The sequence below is a fragment of the Furipterus horrens genome, unplaced genomic scaffold (assembly GCF_987537825.1).
Source record: "Furipterus horrens unplaced genomic scaffold, mFurHor1.1.pri manual_scaffold_2, whole genome shotgun sequence".
Taxonomy (NCBI): Eukaryota; Metazoa; Chordata; class Mammalia; order Chiroptera; family Furipteridae; genus Furipterus; species Furipterus horrens.
In genome coordinates, this window is record NW_028327172.1 from 52887235 (window position 1) to 52901214 (window position 13980).

The 13980-nt window shown below is 37.0% G+C and overlaps 2 pseudogenes; one reads left to right on the forward strand and one right to left on the reverse strand.

Moving 5' to 3' along the window:
* Positions 1–631: 631 nt before the first annotated feature.
* Positions 632–1601, reverse strand: LOC150018569 (L-lactate dehydrogenase A chain pseudogene; annotated as a pseudogene).
* Positions 1602–2159: 558 nt separating this feature from the next.
* Positions 2160–2561, forward strand: LOC150018570 (TIM double twin CX3C motif protein pseudogene; annotated as a pseudogene).
* The last annotated feature ends 11419 nt before the right edge of the window (positions 2562–13980 follow it).

A 13980-nucleotide genomic window follows, 5' to 3' on the forward strand; every position in this document is an offset into this window, starting at 1 on the left:
TTTATTCTTAAACAGAAAGCCTCTCACACCAGTTTTTAAATTACCTCATTAAATTTCATTAAGCTTTTGCAACACATTTTTTTTTCACTCTTCAAGGTTTATTTGGTGTTTTAGTTGGTATGATACTTGAATAGTTGGCTGCATTATTTATATGTAGACTTTTCTTTTTACATGATATGACACTGTACACTAATCTGATTCATATAGTACACAAGATAAGATCCTTTAGAACAATTATGCACAGGGCATGCAATATTGGATTTAAACATTGGATCCCAGGATGTGATTGATTGGAGAGAAAAAAAGTTGGACTAGGCAGATTGGATAAAGGAAGTGTAAGTTATAAAACACAAAATGAAGACACATCTAGTTTGAAGGGCAACTGTAGTGTGTGCAACAATGGCAGTAGTGCCTTTGAGGAGGAGGAACTCTTTCCCACTATCCAGCTTAGGACTACACAAGATAGGTACCATCCAGCATCAGGATAGAGATGCAGGGTTTTATGTACCATTACTATTTGTATCTTTAGGATACTAAAGTTTTAGTTACAGACCAGATAAAAGGGACAATATGCATAATCTCCAACTAAAATCCTGTTGCAGCCTAGACAGTGAGGTGATACATTAGAAGACTACAACTGCAGCTCCTTCTGGATGCCCGAAAGGGTATCTGCACTCTTTTCCAAAAAGGCTTCTTCCTCGGGTGTCAGAGTCACCTTCACAACTTCTGAGATTCCATTCTGTCCCGAGATGCTAGGAACACTAAGGAAGATGTCTTCTTTTATTCCACAGAGACCCTTGATTATGGTGGAAACTGGATACACCCACCTAAGATTCTTCATTATACTTTCTGCTAAATCTGCCACAGATAGTTCAATGGCCTAGGATGTGTGGCCTTTCACTTTGATCACCTTATAATCACTATCAACCATCTGTTTGTGAACTTCTTTCCACTGTCCTGATCTATACCAGTGCATAAATCAGGGTGCAGAGTCTTTAGAGACACAGGCACACTAGAGTCTTCATGCTCCCCAAGGATCCACCCACGACAGCTTAATGGGTAAACTCCCAGCCTTTCCCTCATTAGGTAATGGAACCTGGCTGAATCCACATTGCAATCACTTCCAATAACACAGTGTTTTTGGGAAAGCCACTTATCTTCCATGCCACATAGGCCAAGGCATCCACTGGATTGGAAACAATAAGCAATCTGTAGTTGGGACTGTATTTTACATTAGTAATGATGGATTTAAAGATGTTCGATTTACGCTGGACCAAATTAAGACGACTTTCTCCCTCTTGTTGACAGTCCCCAGCTGTGATGATAACCAGCTTAGAGTTTGCAGTCGCATTGTAGTTTTTGACAGAGACAATTTTCGGTGTTCTAAGGAAAAGGTTGCCATGTTGGGAATTCATCATCTCTCCCTTTAATGTGCCTTCCATGACATCAACAAGGGCAAGTTCATCTGCCAAGTCCTGCATTGAGATACTATCAACATAGTCCATGTGAACAGCACCAATCCCAATGACTGTAATCTTATTCTGGGGGCTTTGTCTTTCCTTAAGGAGAGTCATAATCAACTGATCCTTGAGAGTTGCCATATTGGATTTAGAACCAAAGAGAATCGGGTGTGCACCGGAGGTGGGCATCGGTTATGCCTGGTGCTGAATCTGGACTTGGCCCCAGCTGCTCTGGTACTGCAACAGGATTTTTTTAAAAATGCAGTTGCTCCACTGAGCAGCTTAATGGGCATGCTCTCCCTGCATGTGTTTATGAAATGAGTGATAATACAATATTATGCAAGTTAGTTGAAGAATTTAGCAAGATCTTTTGAGTGAGAGGTACGTTGACCCACTCCTTTAACTAACCCATCTGCTCCCTGATTCCCATGGAAATGGCCAAAGGGATTCTAAGAATAAAGGACAATTTGAATTCACTTAAGAAATGTAGCTTATTCAATACATGATGCTATAACAGTTGGTTAGCCACAATTCAAATAAAAAAATTTGATCCCTACCTCATACCATAAAATGATACATTCCAGATGAACTTAAGGATTAAAATATTTAACAAAGCACTAAAGAATAAAATAAAAGCAAATATATATGAATGTGGCCATTATTGACCTTTAAAGGAAAAGAATAGGGGTCACTATTGTGGACCTGCAGCAGCTTCAGGTGCAGGAGGCGATGAACTCCATGGTAAAGAATCTGGAGAGAGAGAATATCCGGAAGATGCAGGGCCTCATGTTCCGGTGCAGTGCCAGCTATTGTGAGGACAGTCAGGCGTCCATGCAGCAGTGCATTGAGCACTGCCATGTGCCTCTGGCTCAAGCCCAGGCTCTGGTTACCGGTGAGTTGGAGAAGTTCCAGGACTGCCTGGCCCAGTGCATCATGCATTGCAATGACAAAGCCAAAGGTTCAACAGATGCAGGGAGTAAAGAGCTTCAGGTGAAGCGGCAGCTGGAGAATTGGGTGACCAAGTGTGTGGATGACTATATGAACCTCATCCCAACCATGACCAAGAAGATGAAGGAGTCTCTCTCATCCATTCATAAATAGAAGCCTTTGCCATTGGCCATTGAGGCTGAAGGCAAGAATCTATTTAAAATGAAGAATGATAATTTAGGTTTTTTAAGCAAAGTTTATCAATGAAGAAATTAAGGATGGCAGCAAGGTTAAAGCATGTGTCATTTGCCTCTGGACACTGATTCTTTTATGTTTTAATCCTAGAAAGAGAAATGGAAGAAAGTGGTGCTATCATTTTGGTCAGTTTTTGAGAGCCTAAATTTTATGTGGCAAATGCTTATCCTGGCAGCAGGTATTTCCTTCAAATCAAGCCAGCATCCTGTGAGATGCCAACAGGCTGATAGCTTCCTCTAACCTGCTAGTAATCTAGTGGAACATGAGGAGAGGTGTTTCTGTTTGTTGCCAGCATCCTGTTTACCACAAGCATCACCACACCATTTTTCATAAGCTGTAAAACAAAATCCATGAGGTCACTAATTTAGAAGGGGAAGAACAGTTTCTGGGTATTTGTTTTGCTTGGTTTTGTTTTATATATGAGGGCATAAAGTTGATTTTAAATGTGGAGTTGGAAGAGGTAGTTTGGATAAGAATTTTGAAAGGGTCCTTTGAGTATCTGTTTCTGTCTATCAAGATGGATGTAAATGCATACTTATTAAATTTTCATGCATTACATTTTTCAGCTTGGAGATCCTCCCAAAACATGAGAGGCAATGTCACACTGGGTATAGGAAGCAGACCTTCCTTTTCACTGGCTGCTGTGTTGGGCCCTAGCCTGTCTTCAGCAGAGTAACAGGACAATCTTGCAATGGTACTCTACCTTGAAGGAAAAGGAGATTTTGATTGTGCTATATTCCAATATCCAGGAATGAACAATGAAAGAGGAACTGTTGACTGCTTACTTAAGAGAGTTATGAAGTACTGGATTTGGAAAAAACCTGGTTTTCAGGAATGAAACCTGAAAGCAGTATTGCTTACTTAGCCCTCGGAAATAACAGAGCCCTACCGAGACAATCCTTTGGCAGCAGGAAGGTTAAGGTAGAAAAAGTAAGCAACTCAGGTGAGCTGTGGCTCCTGCAGAGCAAAACTGTGCCCCCCACCCCAGCCATTACCAAATACTGCTTTAGCCTGGGGCCTTTGCAACGTGTAGTGTTCCAACCCCAGCGCTGGCACCTTACTGTTTTGATAAGGACCTTGTTGTCTTTTTACCAGTTTATTACTTGAAATGGTAACCTTTCTGTTTGCTGTTTCAGGACTATGATACATTTTCCTAGTGGTCTTGCTTTAAGAAATAGAGTTTAATTATTCCTTCAAAAATTAAAAATTAAAAAATTAAAAATTAAAAATAATAAAGGAAAATAATATATGTTGAAGAAAAATGAAAGATAAATAATCAGATAATGTATGTCTTTTGTAAGCCAACAAAATACTTTAAATAACATTTAAAGACAAAGAACATTATAAATACACATACATACACAAATATTTCTAAATATATGAAATAAGTCAATATCAGGTAAAAATGCGTGCCTAATAAAAACATAAAGACAGCAATAAAAAAGTGAGCAAAGGAAGAAAATAAATACAAATCATCAATACACATATGAAAAAAGGTCATCTTCATTAGTTCCAAAGGAATACAATGTAAAGCAATATCGAGAAATATTTTCACCTATCATGATTTTAAGAGAAATAAAGACAGCATAAAAAAAAAGAACTGCACTTTATTATATTTGAAATATAGTAAAAGTATAATCTCAAGGTTATGATAGTATAAATGATATTAATTTTTAATATGAGTTTGTATTTTAAAATAATTGACAGATATTTTAATAATAAGGAAAAATGCATGCATTATTACAAAGTTTCATACAGATAACACAGGGTGTTTTCACTAAGGCCCAATGCATTTTTCTTGGTGATCTTGGTAATCACCAGGATTCACATCAACCACAAAATGACAGTCTGATGAGCCATTGGTAAATACATACTCCATGTTGAGTACTGAGGTGGGAAAATTCTTAGTCCATGTGTATGTGGAGCTGACATTTTCTGCCACAGATCTTTGAAGCATTTTACTTATCATGGACAATTTTAGTTATTATCTAATTTAATACTTTCAACACTCCGCTAGCAAGTTCTTATCAACAGCATCACACAGTAGAGAACCAGAAAGGAAAAATGCTTTGCCTAAAGCTGTCAGGGTCCCCCTGGGAAATCAAGACTTGGAGCCCCACACAGGCCAGGTCAAGGAAATGAAGCCTGTAAGACCTGACTGGGAAAGCTGGGTGCATATTGCCTTGATGCTATAGCCAGTGGGCCAGGAGAAAATACTTTATGCCCTTGAAGCTTTCCCTGTTCTTTTCCCTAGCTTGATGCTTGATCGCTTTATTGTACCAGCAACAGCGGTTTTAACTCAGAATGAACTCACCCTCCCTATTTTACGGCCATCTGAAGTCTTTGTGTCCAATACACTCTGACCTGAGAGAGATCTCAAAGTTCATTCAATTGTTATCCCTGTACAATATCTGTTTTCTGTAATCAGCACTGTTAACATTGGTTGATGAGCTTTATGTGCATGCTATATGCCCTTAAGCTTACTGCACTCAATAAAAGACCCTGGAGAAAGGCAATCAAGGCACTTGTCTCTCAGACATTTGCTGACCTTCTCTCCCCTAGCACAAGCTGCCTGGGAAGTCTTCATTTCATTCGCGATACCAGGGGAGCTCAGTGGGTTGGGGGTCCCCAACATAAAGCAAGCTAAGGAAAAATAGTGAAGCCTAGCTTCAGGGCTATCTCTACCTACCTCCAGAGGAAATGCTTTTAATATTGCTCCTGAGCCTCTCTGGGGGCATTTTCTCTACAACTTATGTTTGACTACATTGTTTTCGATAAGACATACTAACATTGGTTACATAAGTTCAGAACTAACTCAAGCCATGCCTCTTTCAAAAACTCTCCTGGCCACTTATCTCTCTATTGATTTAGGTGATCCCCCTCTGGGCTCAAGGGCATATTGTTTCCCTCACTACACTGGCATACATGACATTATCTTGTTAATCTTTTTTTTTCTTAGGAAATTCTTATCACTTTAAGTACAAGGCTATGCATCATATTTTATTTATCTTTATATCCTTAGCATACATATATATCAAAGTATGAAGTCTGTAGTAATTCAATTATTATTTTTTTTTCCAAAAATCAGTCTATAACACAGAAGAATGTTCAAAAAGCCTTTGTCTAGAAACTAGGGATGCTTTAAAAGGGCATGCTATGTATTTGGGTATATGTTCAGCCAGACTCTCTTCTGAAAGTTTTGTATTATTTTTTATTTGTTTGAATCTATATTCTTGAATGAAGTTTAAAGTCTCAAAGACTTTATTCAGATTTACTGATTATGACTAAAAGATTATCAATTATAAAATAGTTTAATCCAGGGGTCCCCAACCCCCCGGGCAGCGGACAAGGTGTGGTCCACAGCCCGTTAGAAACCTGACCAGTACCTGAGCGGAAGCTCGCCTGAGCTCCGCCTCCTATCACCCCAACCCCACCCCCCATATCCACAGCTACAAGCAAGCAAAGCTCACCTGAGCTCCTACTCCTGCTCCTCCTTACCCATCCCTGGTATCAAAAAGCTTGCTGACTGCTGGAAATCAACAGCCTTATACACAGAGAGAAATCATAATTGTGTGTATAAGGGGGTTGGAAGGACTGAGTGATAAGAATTCTATAAGGTGAAAATATAAACAAATTAAGCAAATATGTGCTATATGAAGTGGGAATATATGCTGGGAGAAAAATAAGACAGGAAAGGAGGTTAGCAGTATAAAGGTGGAGGATGGCTTGTTTATTTAGGTTTATTAGGTTTTTATTAGGTTTTATGAGGTATATCAGGGAAGGCTACAGAAGCTACAGAGCTCCATCAATCTCAACACATGGGAAGTTCAAGCAGACGACCGCCTAGCCTGGAGGCTCGCGGTCAGGCAAGGTACGTCACGGGCAGAGGCTGCGCGCAACGAGGAGGCGGTCCAGAAAAGATCGAGGCGGAAGCAGCATCAACAGCAGCAACAACGGCCATCTGCCTTCACCTGTACCAAGTGCGGCAGGGATTGTCACTCCCGAGTCGGACTGCACAGCCATTCTCGGCGGTGCAGATAGACTCTCAGGAAGCTACGCCATTGTCTCTCGAGACGGACGGCTGCCGCCGCCGACGACGACGACGACGACGATCAGGGAAGGCACTATTAATACACTGCATTTGAACTGAGGGGGTAAAAAGCAGTCACAGAGAATTATATAGATGTTTCAGAATGATGGTTCTTATATCCAGTATACTTGAAAAGTCTTCTGTCTTTTTAAGAACAGTGACATTTCAGTGTTTTAGAATGGCTTCTTGGAGTGAAAAGCTATTTTTATTCATTTCATCAAGCCTAGATCCATCATAGGCCCTGTGTCAGTAATGAGTCTCAACCCTTAGCACATTCGGGGTCTTAGTCATTTATTTCAGTTCTGAGCACATGTACCATTTTCCTAGTGCACCAGTCAGTCCTAGCATCATCTCTGGAAGGTCTTGCAAGGCAAAAGCTACAGAACCGCATGCACACTTAGGACCACCTGAGAGCCATCCGTTAGGAAAGGCACCTCGAATTCTCTTTTGTACAGCAGTTCTTGGCCTAAACCTCACCTAAACAAGGTAGCCTGTTTCTGGACTTTGCCTCTGGAGGAAGCTTGTCAGAGTGGAAAAAATGGGAATTGTGAAGCCAGGCAGACCTGATTCTGGGTCCAATTTTCAACATTGTTTGTGTGTGGTTTCAGGCAGTGACTAAACTATGGACACTGACTTTCTTCAGATGATAATGATGATTATGATATTTACTTTTAGAGCTTCAAAATCATCTGGAAGATTGTTTAAAATGCATATTTGCTTGATCCATTTCTCAGGGTTTCTGATTCAGTAGATCAGAGGGTGGAGAACAATAATTTGAATTTATAACAATTTACTAGATTATGTTCCTATTGCAGTGGAGGACTGACCATACTTTGAAAACCACTAATAAAAATTGTAAATATTAATTGGTTTTATATATATATATATATATATATATATATATATATTTTTTTTTTTTTTTTTACTATATAACATTCACCTCTCTGCAGACTTTATACAAGTGAAGTGCCTATGAAGGGGCTTCCTACTAGCAGAGCTGGGCTGTGATGACTCAGCATCCAATCCTCTTACCTGAGCTTACACCCTGTGTCTAGCTTTCCTATACCTTGGTTAATTAATGCTTATAGCTCAGAGGGGCAACCAAACACTAAATCATGAGTGGCTTGGTTATATGAGCCTTTGGGCTATAACAGGCTAGCTCCTAGTGTTCTTATTAATGCTTTTGTATTCTTCAGCCTTTAGTTGTCATATTTTTCTTGATAATATAAATATTTCTGTGAACAGACTTGGCCCCTAATAAAATTACCTTTCCAAAAGGATAGCAAGCACACATCTATGCACAATTATGTTATATTCAAGCAGTTGGCATCATTATATATTAAATTGCTAATTGTTCTTAATTACCTTGGCATTTCTGGGAACAGCATTAATCTTGGCAGAGTCATTCTGTATTTCAATAGGAACATCATTTACCTTCCATCAGAAGAAATTTCTTTCTTGAGGGCTATTCATAAATGTGTCATTTATTGTAAATCACCACTTATAGGAATGAAATCCAACATCTGGAGGAACATCGGTAAGGTCAAAAATGTCAGAGCTAATTACAGCCCCCTTATATTTAGATCAATCATTCTGTTCCCATGCCGCACCATTATAAGAAGAAAAGTTGTTAGAAGGCAGTAAGTATTCCAAGACTAGAGAAATAAATAGTCAGCAAAGTTATCATTGATAATAGTAATAAAAGTCATTAAAGCATTGACTCAATATGTCTAACATAATTAGTGCTTTTCATGCACAACCATTTTTAATATTTATAATACCTTAATAAATTGGGTATTACTATTAATACTTTTTACAGATAAGAAAATTAAGGTTTAAATAACTTGTTCAGGATGGAACATCTGCTAAATTTGAAAAAAACAACAACTGGGACTTGAATTCAGATCCATTCTGATCACAAAATCTTAGTAACCACAAATAAGACATGGTCTCTTACTTTGAAAACCTTAGAGTTTCAATAAAGGAGATGATGGATAAATATGCTAAAGTGCAAGGCTGATTGTGAAATTTGTATAGTATTAAAAGATAAATAACAATTGAAATAAGGAGGGAGAGAAGAGTTGATTACACAGGAAAAACTTGGGAAAAACTAAGATTTCAGCAGAGGTAGTATGGGTGTTTTCACAGCATACATTTTTCACAGCACTATTTAACTCTCAACTGCTAATTGCTGTAAATATGGTGCTTATTTTTACTTTCATTTATTTTTCTAAAAATAAGCGTGATGATATTATACTTATATACTGTGTGGTGAGGACCAGACTATATCAGCTAAGATAATATTTTTAGAACAATGACTGATGTATTGTAATAGTTATATAAATGGTAACTATTATTGGAACAGTATTACAAGTAATGGAATAAATTTCATAGGTAGATGGCAGTGAGAAGAATTCCAGGAGGTTATGGCTGTAACAGAATGATCAAGGTAAAAACTGCCACACATGTTTAAGGAGGATTGTTCGAGTAAATGGAGGCTAGAGGGCATTGGGGTATGTGGGAAGAGGTAGTTGAAAAAAAAACTGACCAGTGTGGGAGGGACCTGTATGGAATGTAAGACAACTTGGATTTTACTCTATAGTTAAAAGTGAACTATTAAATATTTCCTAGGAATGCCGTGTCATGATTAGAGCTACACTGTAAGAATGTGGGGGCAAATGTAGTGTGAAGATGGATTCAGAGGAAACTGAGAGAGAGGAATTAGTTAGCCTACCGCTCCAGTAACATACCAGAGAGAGGAAACAGAGTTATCAATGAAATTGAAATGAAAGTAGTGGCAGCAGGAGCAAAAAGCCTGGAAGATGTGTTGAAGTATTTGGTGAACTGATTAAATGTAAAACTATGGGAATAGGAAAGAGTAAAAACTGACTGAAATTTGGTATCTGAGTTTTGATTAGAGAAGAACAGATTCCTTTAGAATAAAACTGGGTCCACATGACTTATTTAATGGAATAACATTTTAGAAAATAAAAACAAAAACCCTTCTATTGACTGCTTATAATGTACCAGTTCTTCATCACTTTATTATGTCTTTTCCTTACAAAAACCTAACAAAGTGATACTACTCTTCTCATGATAGATATTAGAAAACTGAGTGATATAATAATTTCTTCAAGAAGACACAGTAGCAAAGTCTGAGTGCAGTCTAGAATTGTTTGGTTTTAGAACCCAATATTCTCTCACTCCATTGTACATCTCAAAAAATAAAATGTAGCATATCACATGTAAATGATCCCCTATAGGTCTGAGTGAATATATCAAAGACATAGTCCCAAAGATAAAAAATAGAGCTATCATTTTTACAGTCTTTCAAATTTAAGTTCTCCAAAAGCACAGTTGGCATAATTGTAATAAGAACTCTTGTACTAATCTAATGTTTATAATTTAAAATTTTGCTTATAGTTATAATTTTAATGCATTCTTATACTAGCCTTGTAAGGTGAGCAAGGTAGGCACTGTTACAGTATTTCCTCACTTATTATGGGTATTACATTCTAGATCCCCCCGCAAAGTAGGAACCTTACATTTGTTCTACACTCTTAAACCTACATAACTTTAACAACATACAAATACAGTACCGCAAAATCCTGTGATATAGCAAAAAATTCGCGATAAATAATTAAATATAATATTTTTTAAAATCCCACGATACAGTGAGGCCACAATAAGTGAACCATGATATAGAGAGGGACTACTGTATTAATATCTTACAGGTGATAACAATGTTGCCCTGGCTGGTTTAGCTCAGTGGATTGAGCGTCGGCCTGCGAGCTAAGTGTCGCTGGTTCGATCTTCCAGTCAGGGTACATCAGAGAAGGAAAACTCTGACTCCAAAAAACCTCCGCTGCCTTGCGGCATACCTCTTCAGGGGAAAGGCTAAGGGAGTAAACCCCGACAGAAAATCCGGAGCCGGAGTCCCTAAGGCGGTTTGACGTTGTAGTCAACACCGGCAACTCCTGCGGCGCACCTGAACCCAAGCTGTATCGACTCCGTCTTTCCCTTGGACCCTTCAGCTGCGAAGAGAGGGGGGGTCTGCTGCATGGGCAACAGCAGACCCTCCATATTACCCTGCCCAGGCTCTGTAGCTTCAGCGTCATCGCAAGATGTCGATTCAACACGGGAGGAGACAGATACCATGTCACTCCCGAGTCGGACTGCACAGCCATTCTTGGCGGTGCAGATAGACTCTGAAGAAGCTACACCATCGTCTCTCGAGACGGACGGCTGCCGACGACGACGACGATAACAATGTGGCTTGTAGGCAGATAACAAGTGTTTTCCAAGGTCATGCATTTAGAATGTGGTAATGGTGGATCCTGATACCAGTCTACAAACCACTCACAGTACTGATTTCTGTACTTTAAATAGTTGCAAGTAAAAGATAGTAACTTCTTCTGCCATAAAAATGTGGGTAAAAAAGGTAGAATTAGTGTCAGAAAGCATAGATATTTTTATAAATAGCCTTTTAACAGTAGGTCGAAGGAGGGGTTATGTTCTGAGACATTTTTTTCTTTCTGCATTGCTGCAGTAACTCTCACACAAATGTTATTTGTATCATTGGTCATTCCACTTACAGAAATATGATTTTGGGAAGATTTCTGCTTCCAATCAAGATGGAGTAACATGATTAGATTTATACTTCTGCTTGAGACAATCAAAATATTTTCAAAACTTTGGACCACAGACAAAAAGAATAGTGATATCTGAAAAACGGAAACAAATAATATGAGCCCCATGATTGACCCAACTTAATGACTTCAGATCATTTTCAGGGTACAAAATAGAGAAACAGGACTTCAGGTATGGCCCAAAAGGCTCCCCTGGTTGAGAGGATAGGAATAGGATTATAACAAGTAGAAAGCTGCAGTGAGAAATCTATATATCATATATGTTAACTCAGTTAAGTACTAATGAGTGCCTGAGTTGTGAGAAAAACATACAAAGCTGGGAAAAAACATTTAAATGATTAACAAGAGTATTGCTTGGCACTGAGAGAAGACCAGGAATAGAGCCAGTTCCACAAAATTCAAAGGGCATTGGGTAGAGTACACAAAAACAACTTGGCTCAGTAGTAGGACATAATTAGACATAGAATTAGCACTGTTGCAGTCATATCTAATAAATTGCTGCAAGATGTAAAAGGATAAAAACTGCAAATGTACCTTGACTTAATGATGGGCTTATATTTTGATAAACCCAACATAAGTTGAAAATAGTATAAATTTAAATTCTAATTGAAAATAATAAAATGGATTTAGTACTACAATGTAGAATATAAGTTGTTTGTCCTTCTGTTTGTATGGTGACTTGGAGCTGCAGCCCTCTGCTGATGCCTAGCATTCTGAGAGAGTATGGTACTAAATGTCGCTAGTCCAGGAAAATATCAAAATACAAAACTCAAAGTGTGATTTTTATTTCATGTGTATCATTTTCACACAAAGTAAATGGAAAAAAAGGAAAGAAAGCCCAAATAGTGTAGGTCAGGGACAATTTATACTTAAAAAGTAATCAACTGTGTTTCAGAACAAAGCTTAAGAATATTTATGTGTATATAAAAGACATCCAGCACCACAAAGGTAAAATGTTTTAAATCCAACTAAAAGTTAATAGGCATGTAATGTAACAGGAAAACACAACCCTGTATGACTAAGTCAATCAGAAATGACACAGCTTTAGAATTAAGAAATAAGAGCATTCAAAGTGAATTATAACTATATTCCATGCATTCAAAGAGTTAGGAGACAAAAAGATAAAAATAATTTCTGGTGATCAAAAATACTTCTGAAATGTAAAATTCTATGTATAGAATTAATAACAGATTAAATATGTCAGAAGAAAAGATAGTGAACTTGAAGACAGAAATATAACTATCCAAAATAAAGCACAGAGAAATGAAAATAACAAAATGAAATAAACAGAGTGTAACTTAGCTGTGGGACAACATCAAGTAGCCTAATATATGTACAATTAAAGTAATGGCAGGGATTATGAAGAGATATATAAAGATATTATGACCAAAACTTATGAATCCATGTAGACAAAAAGTATAATGAACACCAAGTACAAAAATATTGAGAAAATGACACCAATCTACATTATAATCAAGTTTATTAAAACCAGCATATAAAGAAAAATCTTAAGAACAACTAGCTAAAAGGGAAAAATACACGTACACACGGAGACAAATATAAGATGAGGATGACAGCATATCTGCTTGTCAGAAACAATAGAAGTGAGAGACAGTAGAATATCTTTATAAAGTACTGAAAATAAAACAAAATACAAAGAAACAGTAAACCTAGAATTATATACTTAGCAAAAATATATTACCAAAGTGAAGGTGAGAGAAAATCTTCTTTAGATATACAAAAACTGAAAGAATTCATCACCAGGATACCATTATTATAAGAAATATTAAAGTAAGTATATCACACACACACACGCAAAAATTATGTCAGATGGAAATATGAAACTACACAAAGGAAAAAAAGTGCACTGTTTGTGGTAATTACATGGGTAAAATGATAATTTATTTCATATTTAAACTTTTAAAATGATAAATATCTGTTTAAACAAAAATAATAATGAGGCAGTATGAGGTTTGTAAAAACATGTAAAAGTAAAATGTATGACTATAATAAAACAAGAGCAAGGAGGTTAAATATCAAATTACTATTTTAAGGCTCTTATACTGTATGCAAAGTGGTATAATTTCACTTGAAAGTAGATTGGTAAGTTAAATATGTATACTATAACCCTAAAGAAACCATTAAAACAATAAATAATTTTAGCTAATAAGTCAAGATCCTAAAAATTAATGAAATTAATAACAGAACTTCAAAACACATGAATCAATAACTGATGGAACTGCAAAGCAATAGAGAAAAATCCACAATTTTAAAAATGTAAATAACTCTCAATAGAACAAATAGAAAATCAGTAAAAATATTAGACTTAAACACTATCAACCAACTTACCTAATTGGTATTCAAAGAACATAACATTCAGAAACACATTCTATTAGGTACATGGGAGTAAGTAGAACATTTATGAGAATAGATCACATTCAGGCTATAAAATATCCTCAGTACATTTAAAATAACTCATGCCAGAATAAATTATGTTTCCTGGCCAAGAAGAAATTAAATTAGTACTCAATAATGTTCATATCTCTTAAAAATATTTTAGTACTTAGAAATTAAATAACACTTATTTATTTAAACAATG